Below are 12,959 nucleotides of genomic sequence, written 5' to 3' on the forward strand. Positions count from 1 at the left end.
TTGATACATCAATTAGAAAGCATTTTTTTCTTCATGATCTTTGACAACTATATCTGGTCTATTGGCCTTTATTTCTCTATCTGTGTGTATTGGCATATCCCAGAGTATGGTTGCTTTCTCGTTTTCTGTGACCTTTTCTGGCGTGTGTTTATACCATCTTTTTTCTGTTGTTATTCCATAGTGTTGGCATAGCTTCCAGTGTATATAGGTCCCAGCTCTGTCGTGTCTGTGAATATATTCCGTCTTAGCCAGGACTGGGCAGCCTATTATTATTATTATTATTATTATTATTGTTATTATTATTATCATCATTATTATTATTATTATTATTATTCAACATTTGTTAGTTTCAGGCAACTTTCTACTGCATGACTTGCTACACCTCCATGTTGCTAGGATGTGTGAAGCATTGTGCAGTCTTTTGTTGTATTAATGTTTGTGTTGTGTGTGTAATGCGTTGGGTAACCGGCCTGCTGGATATTGTTATATAGAGAGTGTCTTGTGTTTCTGAATTGTTTTGTTTAGGGTGTATTATTGAATTGATAGTGTTTTGTTTATGATGTTGGCTGTTCCTAGCAGGGCTATTTTTTTGGATAGTGTGTAGTGTTGAGGATCCAGATATAGCTTCTATGTTTTTGTTCATATGTTTTTTTTTTTGTTTTATCATGTCCAGTGCTCCAATTATTACTGGCATTGTTTTCACCTTCGTGCCCCACATTTTGAATATTTCAATTTCGAGGTCTTTGTACTTTGACAATTCTTACACTTATTTTTGGACAATATTTTGGTCAAAAGAGACTGCAATGTCTATTAGTAAGCAGGTGCTTTTTTTTTTTCTTTTTCCAATCTTTGATTATTATGTCTGGAGGATTAGCTTTTATTTCTTTGTTGGCTTGAACAAGCTTATCCCAGATGATCGTGGCCCGGTCGTGGTCTTGTACCTTATTTGGCACATATTTATACAATTTATTGCCAGTTTATATGTTGTAGTGTAGACACATTGTCCAGTGAATATAATTACTTACTCGGTCGTGTCTGTATATATATTTAGATTTGCCAAGGACTTGACTGCCAGAGATGATGTAGTCAACTGTCTCATTGTGCTGGTTGCACATTCTGCATTTGGTGTTAGGGCCTGTTTTCATTATTTTGCTTTTATTGTTGTTAGCAGTCAGACATTTTTCTTGTGCAGTGAGAATCACTCCTTCCGTTTCAGCTTTTGAGCCATTATTGGCTTTTACTTAGGCACACTTCTCTGTCAAGCCTTGCACGGAATGATTTTTCGCTCCATTTCTTCTTTAGTATGTTTTGTAGTTCTGTTTTCATGTTGTTTTTTGTCTCTTTGACCATTTCTGCTATTTTGCCATCTGAAGTCAGAGTACCACTGTAGATTGTTCTCTTTTGTATTTTGTCGCCTCCTTGTGTATAAAGGGAAGCGTTTTCTTTTTCTGTTGTTGCTTTTTTACATGTAGCAGTCCTTTTGTTTCTAAGTACTTTTCTAGTTCATCTGTTGTTATTTTATAATAGCTTTCTATCTACATCAGGCCACAGCCTCCTTCTGAGTGGAGTATATATATTCTGTTTGTATCTGCTTTGGGATGGTGACTTCAGTATGCTGTTTATAGTTTTCTAAGTTTTTCAATTCACTGATCATCAAGTTTATTATGTTGAAGCTGTAATTTATGATTTGGTATGGCTTGCGTTTTATCTCTTATCTTATTCTTAGCATTGAGCTTAGTGTTTGATAATATTAGTCTAACTTTTCTGTAATACTCTCTTCTAATTTTCTCTTTCATTTCTGTATGTTGTATTTTGTCTGTTTCGCCTACTCTTAGATATTTATATAAGTGATTATGGTCTAATTCTCTGATTTCTGTGTCTATGCCGAGTGCAGTATTTTCAGTGCTGATTAATTTGCCTCTTCTCAGTGCCACTTCGGCACATTTGTCCAGCCCCATGCTCATCCTGTTCTGTGGTATTTTTAGTGAAAAATTGTTAAGTAATCTATGTACAAAAGATAATTTATTGTTTGTCCATAGCACCTATAACCCATGGTGGTTTCATTTAACAAGTTGGTTAGCGAGGTCAGAGGAAAGCAGAAAAGCAGGGGCGACAGCTAGTCTCCCTGGAAAATCCCCCTTCTTACGGATATAGGGCAGGTTTTAATGACCTGTGATTCATTTTTCAATGTTATACTGGTTTTCCAGTTTGCTATTGCATGTTTCATATATTTTAGTAGTGTTGGAGTTACTTCATTTTACTAGTGTGGAACACTGTCGAATGCTTTCTGGTAATCAGTCCAAGTGATGTTCAGGTTTGTTTTTCTCCTCTTACAGTCCTTTATAACCATTCATCCATCTCCAGCACCCCTTTTGTTCTTCTGGTAAAACATTCTGGTTTTGCAGGTGTATTATTACGCATCTCACGCGAGAGACATACCAAACCCATATCGAGATTTTTTGCAAAGACCCAACGTATATGATGTAGTGTGGTAGTCAGGACATGATGAATTTTCATATCTATTCAGAATGTTTCTGTACATCTATAGATTTTAGTAAGATCCACTGCGGCAAGATAGATTAAGGAAGATATTTTTCACGAGTTCATACTTACCTTTGAAATACTAAAAATAAAGACCCAAAAGTTGTTCTTTTTGAAGACGACAAGATATATAGCATAATTGCTAAGATTGAGATAGATTTCGATTGAGAGAGAGAGAGAGAGAGAGAGAGAGAGAGAGAGAGAGAGAGACAGAGACAGACAGACAGACAGACAGAGAGAGAGAGAGAGAGAGAGAGAGAGAGAGAGAGAGAGAGAGAGAGAGAGAGAGAGAGAGAGATTGCGGAGTGTTGTGGTGATAAGAGCAATCTGTATATCTCTGCACAGGTCATACCCCAGCCTGGCTGAGTATTATACTGCACATACTAACAACGTATATGGTTCGATGACTACATAACCATTTTCCATCTTTTCCCGGCATGGAACCTCAGCAAATATACATATAAAGGTTACACTTTCATCCTTTTCACTCTTTGGTTATGTCTAACACAGATAAGCTAAAAGTTGCTACAAAAGCTGGGTCTCACAATCTCTGATAATCTGTCATCTCAATCCATACTGGTGTGCAAATATTCTGTATAGGATGGTGTTGCTGCTTCCTACACAAACATCGCAGTCCTCATCCAAATGAACCATTCTTTTGACTGTCGACGAGTCCATCATCAACAGGCTTCAATCAGTTACTAACAGACGCATTGTTTCATCTCGTCATATTCTGCCTCGACCCTAATGACCGTTACTTCTGTAAATTATCCCCTGTGTATAATCTCACATTCATTCAACATTCATTTAAACATATCTTCCTTGCTTCCTGACCCGTCACTCTTTCTGTAGCTTATCTTTCAGACGCTGCTCTTCGTCCACACACTCCTCTAGAATTCCATCTGCACCCGTTTTTTTTTTGTCTTTTGTTTTTCTCCTTTCGTTCAAACACTAACCTTCAGTTATTCAAACAGAACATCGACCACATCATTTGTCTCCCGCCTGAGAAATGTTGCGAGGTTCACTGGCAGTAACACTCCTCTGCTGACTCTGTTTTTATAATTAATCTTTTAGTTGTTTCACTCATTGGACTGCGACCATGCTGGCGTCATGCACCGCCTTTAAGGCTTTAGTAGAACAAATCGACCCCAATACTTATTTTACAAGCCAAGTATTGTTGTCATTTTCTTTTGCCGAACGGCTAAGTTACGGAGACGTAAACAAGACAACTCCGATTGTCAAGCGGTGGTGGCCACAAACACGAACACGCCGCCCGCGCGTGCACACATGCACACACGCGCGCGCACATATATATCATATATATATATATATATATATATATATATATATATATATATATATATATATAGGTCGGGCTTCTTCCAGTTTCAGTCTACCAAATCCACTCACATGGTTTTAGTCGGTTTGGGTTTATAGTAGAAGATACTTGCCCATGGTACCACGCAGTAGGACTGAACCCGAGGCTTTATAGCAGTGAAGTTAACTTCTCAACCCGCGCCTTAAGGGAGAAAAAAAAACATATAATCTCCTGTGCTAGTTTGAAAATATTTCCGCGCCTAAGAAATAAAAGAAAAACGTTTTAAAATTCCAGAATTGCAAAGGAAAAAAAAAAGCAGTTTAATTTGTTCATTCCACCTTTGTTTAGTTTCGAGTTTCCTTCCTCTTCAACTACAACGGAATCGATAATTAACTATGAAATTAGCAAGTTAAATACATATAACAATACAACATTACATCTCACGAGGTTTCAGGGTTGGATGTCAGATGTTTATCTCAGTTAATAGTTCGTCAAAAGTTTATCTAAGTTTATCAAGGCTTATTTAAGTCTGTATCAAATAAAGTAATTACTCAAGCTCCCACCGTTTTTAGCAATCGTCCTCTTCCACACCCTTTCTCTCTCTCTCTCTCTCTCTCTCTCTCTCTCTCTATTAAGCCTTTTTTCTTTCAATGTGTGTGTCTGTGTGCACGTATGTATGTTTGGGAACCCTCCTGTTTTATATTTTTTCATTACTCTTTTACTCTTTTACTTGTTTCAGTCATTTGACTGCGGCCATGCTGGAGCACCGTCTTTAGTCGAGCAAATCGACCCCAGGGCTTATTCTTTGGTAAGCCTAGTACTTATTCTATCGGTATCTTTTAGCCGAACCGCTAAGTTACGGGGACATAAACACACCAGCATCGGTTGTCAAGCGATGTTGGGGGGACAAACACAGACACACAAACATACACGCACACACACACACACACACACACACATATATATATATATATATATATATATATATATATATATATATACTACGGGCTTCTTTCAGTTTCCGTCTACCGAATCCACAAGGCTTTGGTCGGCCCGAAGCTATAGTAGAAGACACTTACCCAAGGTGCCACGCAGTGGGGCTGAACCCGGAACCATGTGGCTGGTAAGCAAGCTACTTACCACACAGCCACTCCTACGCCTAAGGATTCCTATATTTCTTTTATATTTTATTTGCAACAATATGTATCTGAAATCAATTACCATTCTTAGAACTATTTAGTTTTTCCAACGTATCGGATAAACTAATTTTAATGGTGGTTGTTGTTATTGCCATTGTTGTTATGTTGTTGTTGTTGGCAAGAATTATGGGTACAATGGTTGTTATGGAAATATAAAATTTCTAATTCGCTTTTTGTAAATAGCAAGCATTCATTGTCCCCTGGGGCAATAAAAATACTTTTTGAAGGGAAAGGAAACAGTGGAGAGGGAGGTACTGCAGTGGCGTAGCTGGAGTGCGCAGCACCAGGGAGAGCCCTTCAGTTTACACCCCACCAGGTCCCCTAGACTTATACAACAGACCCAAAAGTGTTGCCTCTATAATCAGGGTCTCTGGGTAGTGCACGTGTGAGTGTGTGCGTGTGTGAGCGTAAGTGTGTGTCTGTGTGCGTAAGTGTGTGTCTGTGTTTCCTCGCCACCACCTCTTGACAACCGGTGTCGACTTGCTTACGTCTCCGTAACTTAGCGGCTCGGCATGAGAGGCCGATAGAATAAGCACCAGGTTTTTTAAAATAAATACAGGGGACAATTCGGTCGACTAAAAACAAACATCCTTCAAGGCGGTGCCCCAGTATGGCCGCAGTTCAATGACTGAAACAAGTAGAATATAAAAAATATAACTTGAATGATACATTCAAATGGAATAAAGACACTAATATTCTGTTATTCTGATATTCCTTGGTTTCGCTGTCTTTGTCTCAAGTATCATATCAAAAATTGTTCGTAATGAGCTCTCATGATTTATTTTCGCAGTCATACTGCCCATCATACTGATTTTGTCTGTAGAGGTCTTTAAATACGACTCTGCATTGCATTGTGAGAAAAATCGTTCCAGTTTCCATTAATGATAACCATCTTATTATCTAACCTTTTTCTTTGGTGGGGGGGGGGGCTGATTTCAATTCTCCTTTTAGTTTCATGAGTCATGTCCAGGTTTCCTCTTTCTTTCTTTCTTTCTTTTTTTGAAAACCATTCCTAAATTTTATCAATATAATGCTTGTCAAATACATGTAGTAGTAGTAGTAGTAGCAGCAGCAGTAGAAAAGAAGTTACTTTTATATAATGTAATAGCAACTATGCTCTTTGTAGCTGCTTTATGAAAGATCCAATCATTTTCTCTAATGTTTATGTACTAAATTAGGTTTATATTTATGACAGTTAGCTATATAAGCGCAGGTATGGCCGTGTTGTGAAGAGATTCGTTTTACAACCTCGCAATTTCAGCTTCTGTCCCATTGCGCAACACACGAGGCAAGTGTCTTCTGTTATAGTCTCTGGCCGATCAATATCTTGTTAGTGAATTTGTTAGCCGAAAACTGCTTGGAAAACTATCGTATGTGAAACAGTTTTCTCTTCTTGGATGGTCGAACATAATCACTTCTGATTTGTCCTCTTATTAGCACCAATAGTCTGCCATATATTTATATTCCATCATCCCTCCTTTTTCTTTTCTTTTGTTTTTTCATAGTTTTTATCTCTTGGTGGAAACATTGCCCTTCCTACTCACTGGTTAGCCGTTTTCGTCGTTGGTCGACGAACGGTATTGCAGAGATTGTAACTTAACCCCTTCTGCTGTGCCAGGGCTGTTCCCAGAAGCGAGCGCCTAGCCCCAAGTACACTTACCACCTCTCTACTCATAGATACGTCAAGTAGGAAAGACTAGTTAGTAAGTTCAAGAATCCATGGAGCCTTAGGTATGCCAGATATTGGTTAAGTACAACTATTCATATGTGCTTTCGGGTCCCTCCTTCCAGATATTCTGTTGGGGTTTAATTGCTTAACCTCTTTTAAAAGCTCAACAAATTCCCCTTACAAGGCAGCGGAGGTTTATTATAGTGGATATGGTTTGTGCAGAGCCAGTCCCACTCCCTCATCCTTCAAAATTGTATCAGTTTGATGCAACAAGTGTCACGAGCAGCCCAGTAGTTATCAGAATGTAGGATTCATACAAAGTTACTGCCTTTTAGATTAGCAGCTGAAGGACTTTATCTGCCCTGGCTCCGTTGGAGGTGTCTGTGAATGACCTTCTTCGGGAAGCAGTTCCGTGACGTGCTAAGTAACCCACTGCTGGGAACTTGGCAGGAGAAGAGTAGACCTGGAGGCAATCAAGGTTAAGACGTGGTTCCACTCTTCTCAAAATACTAGAACTCCCGAACCATGTCCCCACTACCGGATGCCATTTAAAGTCATACCTTTGACTAAACGTCTCTAAATTGGGAGGGAAATAATCTAAGTGGCTGAAGAAGAAATGCACTTTAATGTACCCGACCCTCTGGAAGGAAAAAAAGATAGTAACTTGTTTACCAGATCTTCACCTGCTCAAACATTTTCTCACCAGGTTTAGATAAGCCTATCACTAGCTCATTTTTTTAAATTAATGTTTTTTGTCCTAATCATATTCATTTCTACTCTAGGCACAAGGCCAGAAATTTTGGGGGACAGGGCCAGTCAATTAGATCCAACCTAGTACGCAACTGGTACTTAATTTATCGACCCCAAAAGGATGAAAGGCAAAGTCGATTTCGGCGGAATTTGAACTCAGAACGTGAAGGCAGACGATTTATCCTAATCATATTAAAAGGTTACTTGCCTTCAACTTGTCTTCACTCGTAACACATTTTTCACATCGATAGTTGAAAGTGTCATTTAACTTTAACAAATTAAAATATAAGACGCATTTTTTTAATTTTTTTTTTTTATCAAACCAAATATCAAAATGTCTCAACAAGTCCCCTCAGGTTCTTCAAAGGGGCTAATTTTAAGCTTAGCACAAGGTCTGACTGAACAATTTTCTCATGAAGGTAAACTGAGAGAATCATTAGAGAGTCGAAAAAAAAATGCTTTCAGATATTTATTCCGGCTTTTTACGTTATATAATTAAAACTCCATCGAGGTTAACTTTGCCTTTCATCTTTCTGAAGTCAATAAAATAAAGTACCATGTTTGATGGCACAAAAGACACGCGGGCACATTAGATGCACCCAATTTCATATTAATTTCACATTAATATGCACCCCAAGTTCATATTGAGAGAAAAAAGTTTTCAGTGCTCTAAAGCTTATGGTAGGCTCAACTTTGCATATAGGATCCGAGAAGTTTTTGAGAAACATTTTGTATGGAAAAATAAAGAATGCATCTTATATGCCATCAAATACGGTGCACGTCAAGTATTGTGAAGGTGTGTGACCTAGTAGTTAGGGTATTCGGCTCACAATCGTAACGTCCTGAGTTCGATTGGTGGCGGTGCGTTGTGACCTTGAGCAAGATACTTTATTTCACATTGCTCTTGTCCACTCAGTTTGCAAAAACGAGTTGTACTTGTAACTCAAAGAGCCAGCTTTGTCACATTCTGTGTAACGCTTAATCTCCCTGAGAACTATGTTAAAGGTGCGTGTGTTTGTGGAGTGCTCAGCCATTTGTGCGTTAATTTCACGAGCTGGTTGTTCCGTTGATCGGACCAAATAGAACATACGTCGTCGTAACAGGCAGAATGCCAGTCGAGTACTTGTGTAGATAGTATCAACAGATCCCCTCCACCCAAAACTGCTGGCCTTGTGTTTTAAATTAGAAACAGTTATTTATGGTAGGGATTGAAGAATTTGTCGTTTGTCTTGGTGGAAACATCCTCCTTCTTCACTATCACTACCAGCCTCTAAATTGACAGGGAAGTAATCTAAAGGACTATATAGGAAATGCACTTTAACGGATCCTAGATTCTGGAATGTAAAAAAACAGGTAACTTATTTATAGTTTTCGAATTTGTTATTCTTCAAGAATCCATGACATCTATGAATGCAACGCAGGTTTGAATAAGCTTATCAATAGCTCATTTTTTAATTACTGGTTTTATATTATTCCTAAGGGTATTAAAAGATACCTGCCTTCAACTTGTCTTCATTTAAAGCAGCACATTTTCCACATCGATTTTTGAAAATATAATTGTTCACTCAGACTTAGTAAGTACTATAGGGCTTTCCTATAAGTAGGTTATCTCCCTTGGCTAGGCGGCGCTCCATGTAGATAATTAAACTTCCGGAGGCTAACCCACGCCATTGTTATTGTTTTACGTCTTATCAAGGATATAAAGCAGCTTGATGATTCAGCTATCGAAGTACTTACTGTGCCTGAGTTAAAGAAATATTTAAGATTATATGGACAGTATGTTACTGGAAGAAAGGCGGACTTGATTGAAAGGTTGAAAGGTATAAAAATTCTGTCGATATGTCAACAAAGTAAATTCATCGGACGATAAGTCTGAAGTATCGGACGATACTTCAGACAGGAATAAGCAGAAGCTTATATCTCCTCTCGGTGAAGTATTGCCTGATCTAAAGATCTTTGTCAGTTGCCGAATTTCACAAATAATGACATAATTACCTCGTGCTACGGATGAAATCAAAGCAACAGTTAAGGAGTGGCATATTTTACCACGACAGACACGTACACAGCATCGAATACCACGATGTGAGTGAAAGCTGCTCTCACTGTATTGTCCGGTAATCCCTTCGATACCGACATCAAACCAAAAAAAGAATCCTGACCACAGAGTGTGGGTAATTATGTCAAATGTCACTGGCAATGTGCATTCAGCTGATTGCATCTGTTAAAGCAAGTCACTGAGCATGCGTACATGTCATACGGGAGAGTTCCAATCAGGGGTGGATAACACCTTATAGGAAAGCCCTATAAAAGCGGTATTACGAGAGGAATATTCTAGTATTCAGTTATTGCTGCTAATTTTGCTAGTACTATCGCTACTGTAACTACTGGTGTCCCTGACACCAGTGGGTGTAACAGTAGTGGTGTGTCTGGTGTTGGCGGGGTGGGGGTGGGGGTGGGGAGGAAATGTCATCAGTTGAAGACGCCAAGCTTCTGCAACTATTTCCTGACCCCCAAAACTAGTATCACTATCATCATCATCTTCAAAATCGCTCGCACTGGTGGCTGGTGCTACTACTACTACTGCTACTACTGCTACTACTACTACTACTACTACTACTAGCAGTAACAATAGCAGCGGCGGCGGCGGTGGTGGTGGTGGTAAGAATAGTTTTGACTTTCGCAACGTTGCCACCACCACAGATAGTTAAAATGAGTGGGGCGGGGGGGGGGAATATTTTCATAATTTTCCCTTCTCTGTTGATTTACTGAAAAGTTGCTGACTTTGCGCCTCCACCCTTCCTGTTACATTGACTTCTCTTCAATTCTGTTGATATAAGAAAGAAGAAGAAAGAAAAAAAAAACCACATTAGATTAAATATACAGAGTGGGCCAAAAGTTACGCAACAAGACATTTGATTTTTTAAAATTATTTATTTTGTTCATCATGTACAAGTACGTGTGTATTCATCATTAATTTATCTATCTTATTCAATATTAGAAAAATCGAAGCATGTCTATGTCAATTCCCGAGCGTATTGAACTTATGTGCGTCACTTTTGGCCCAACCGGTATATACTTAATAGAAATTTTCGAAGCTTTAAAAGCGACAAAGTTGCCTCAACAGTTGGTGAGAGAATAACACGATTAAGACACCACACCACCGGTTAGTTCTTTGACAAAAAAAAAATGAAAAGAAAAGGATCTAATGTCTTTTGTGAGCCATAGGCTTGTAAGGCCGGTTTCTGGGATTCTATAGCATATATATTCGGGACGTCAGTCCGTCGCAGGATTACTCATTTTTGCCAGCTGAGTGGACTGGAGCGACTTCAAATGAAGTGTTTTGATCAAAGAAGCAACGCATCGCCCGGTCTAGGTATTGAAGCTACAATCTTACGATCATGAGTGCAACACCCTTAGCACTAAGCCACGCGCCTCCACGACAAGCACGGCTATATTTCTTTATACTATAGGCTTGAAATTTTAGGGATCTAGTCTTTTTCATTCACAAAATGAGCCCCTCCCCACGTAATTTTGCTCAGATTGCTTTCAGTTTTGGTGCATCGAAGCAACTTTGAATTTTGATTACGATCAACCAATTACTTTATCTTGTAAATTAAAGAATATGATGTTTGGAATCAAAGTTTGGAAATTTGGGTAATTTTAGCCAATCAACAGACAGCGTGGCATTAGCAGCTTGTTACCATGACAACCGCACGCTGTATTGTGGTCCACTCTTGTCTGTGCTGCTGTTGTCTGTGTTGATTTTTCACATTTGATTCTTCTTTTGGGACTCATTGACTCAAATAGCTGGGTTTATGATTTCACTAGGTTAATTCTATTCATAAAAATTTAAATTAAGAGTATTTCTTAAACCGTTAGCTTCACATTTCAACAGCTTAACTGAAATTTAGCACACATAACAGGAACTGAGAGGGATATCGTGGAACAGAGAAACTGTGGGTGATACAGATAATTTGACATTATTTTTTAATTCTGCATGCAGAAACATACAAGATACAGGTATTCTTCTCCTTGGAACAAATTCTTTGTTGACCAGTGTTATTCTTATCGTAGTTTACAAATCCAACCATGAAAACGTTACTCAACTTTGGAGCTTTGAAGACAGACGTCTGCTTTTCACACACACACGCCATAATACTGAAATACGCATAAAGTAAATGCATGCAGACAAATATATTAATATGACAATTTTTTTAAAAATAATTAAAAAGATACAATCAATGAAGAGACAAAAGAAACAGTAAGATGATACATGTTGATTTTATTAGTTATTTCTGTTTATTTAGAAACCTACAATGAACTTAGGTATTTCTGTTTATTTACAAACCTACAATGAACAGGCCAGACGCTAAACTATAAATTTCACAGGGTACAACCTTAAAGTTGACACCGCTCCGCTAAACGCAGAAAATTTCGGTCTCGCTATTGGCTATAAATACACAGTTTTTTCGATTTTTAAACTTCTGTAACTTTTTCTCCAATTTTTTTCCTCCACAACATCATACTTTCAAAGCAATGGGACTGAAAGGCTACATTATGATAGCCGATTTTCAGATTTTTTACTTCCTTTTTAAAAAAGTATATTTTGCGAATGAAAAAAAAAAAACTAGATGCAATTTTAGGAGAGGAGGCTAGATTGGCACTTATTTTATTGCCCCCGAAAGAATAAAAGGCAAAATTGATCTCGGAAAATAAAGCTAGAAGAAATACTGCTAAGCAATTTGTCCGGTGTACTAATGACGCTGCGAACTAGCCGCCTTATCAAGAGAGGGACTATATTAACAGAAATAATAGTTTAAACTGTCAAAGTCAATAGCAAATATAATAATTCTACGATGGATAAGGAGGTTGTGATTTAGTGACCAGCAAAAACAATATTAATGGATCTTCTTTGTTTGGCTGCACCTGTAGATATTTCAAAGCTTAGTGAAAATTTAAAAACTTGGTGTATTGTCTATGTTCTAAATCCAAATCTCGCTGCGGTCAACTTCCTTCCTTCTGAACAGTAAAGATCCAACTTCAGCAGTGAATAACAATAATAATAATGGTTTCAAATTTTGACACAAGGTTTATTATTATAATATCGGCAAAGATTATGTATGAGTATGTGCTACATTACTTTATTAGCTGCTGATCGTGTAGAGTATGTATTATGATTCGAAGAGGGTGGTTATTATATAGAGTATATATTCTGCACAACGAACTGAAGTATAGAAGTATATGTGTGCTATGTAGGATGTAAGCTAAGGGGTTCTTTTGGGTGATGGGAGGTCTGTCTGTTACTTTTAGCATCTGGTATAGTATGTTTTTGTTTACCTTGATTCTAGTTGCACTCGATCAACGGTTAGTCAAAAAACAGCTACGAAAATAAGATCGTGAAAGAAGACGCTAATATCTAGTACAGACTATACAACCAATTCAATGAGACGGTTGATCACATCGTCGCTGATTTCTCAGTCCT

General features: G+C 38.1%; 1 protein-coding gene across 5 annotated transcripts in view; it reads left to right on the forward strand.

The window, feature by feature from the left end:
• The window catches only part of LOC106871061 (carbohydrate sulfotransferase 11), a 69,618-nt gene that overhangs the window by 39,141 nt on the left and 17,518 nt on the right, over positions 1-12,959 (forward strand). The window lies entirely within an intron of this gene.

Source organism: Octopus bimaculoides, chromosome 5, assembly GCF_046866305.1.
Source record: "Octopus bimaculoides isolate indiv1 chromosome 5, ASM4686630v1, whole genome shotgun sequence".
In the NCBI taxonomy this organism is placed as follows: Eukaryota; Metazoa; Mollusca; class Cephalopoda; order Octopoda; family Octopodidae; genus Octopus; species Octopus bimaculoides.